Consider the following 1,058-nt stretch of genomic DNA (forward strand, 5'->3'; position numbering starts at 1 on the left):
ACTTAAAGGTAGGACCTGGGATGCTGTGAAGTACGACGTGAAAAACCATATAGACACTTGGAAGCGGTGGTGTACAAGTTCATGTTAACTGCAAGACGTTCTCTTGTTTTGTGTTCGAAAGAGAGGCTGCTAATGTAGCTCTTGCAAAGTGACCACCGTGTGATCTGTTACAGCTGAACCTCACAGGTCAGCGTTTGAAGTTCCTCTAATAGCAGTGATCTGCTCAGAGTATTTAATTTATATGCAATGCAATCAATGCAATATTTTATTTAACAGTTAATTTGCACTTTATTTTATACATTTTATTTGATACATAACAGAGAATTTTTTGTAGTGTTACGCTTCTACCTTTTTAGAGATTAGCAAATGTTTAAAAAAATTTGTTTAACCCTCATACTGCTCATATTCTGAGTCATAAATAGTCTCTACATTAGTTTATAATGATTATTTCCTCATCAGTCAATATTTAAAAAGGGGTCTCTCTCTCTCTCTCTCTCTCTGTCTCTCTCACTGTCTGTCTGTCTGTCTGTCTCTCTCACTATCTGTCTGTCTGTCTCTCTCACTGTCTGTCTGTCTCTCTCTCTGCCTCTCTCACTGTCTGTCTGTCTGTCTGTCTGTCTGTCTGTCTTTCTGTCTGTCTGTCTTTCTGTCTGTCTCACTGTCTGTCTGTCTTTCTGTCTGTCTCACTGTCTGTCTCTCTCTCTGCCTCTCTCACTGTCTGTCTGTCTGTCTCTCTCACTGTCTGTCTCTCTGTCTGTCTCTCTCACTGTCTGTCTGTCTGTCTCTCTCACTGTCTGTCTGTCTGTCTGTTTGTCTCTCTCACTGTCTGTCTGTCTCTCTGTCTGTCTGTCTTTCTGTCTGTCTCACTGTCTGTCTCACTGTCTGTCTCTCTCACTGTCTGTCTGTCTGCCTCTCTCACTGTCTGTCTGTCTGTCTGTCTTTCTGTCTGTCTGTCTCACTGTCTGTCTCTCTCACTGTCTGTCTGTCTCTCTCACTGACTGTCTGTCTGTTTGTCTCTCTCACTGTCTGTCTGTTTGTCTGTCTGTCTGTCTGTCTGT

This window comes from Clinocottus analis, unplaced genomic scaffold, assembly GCF_023055335.1.
Source record: "Clinocottus analis isolate CAN_PGR_092001 unplaced genomic scaffold, fCliAna1.0.p SCAF_46, whole genome shotgun sequence".
NCBI lineage: Eukaryota > Metazoa > Chordata > Actinopteri > Perciformes > Cottidae > Clinocottus > Clinocottus analis.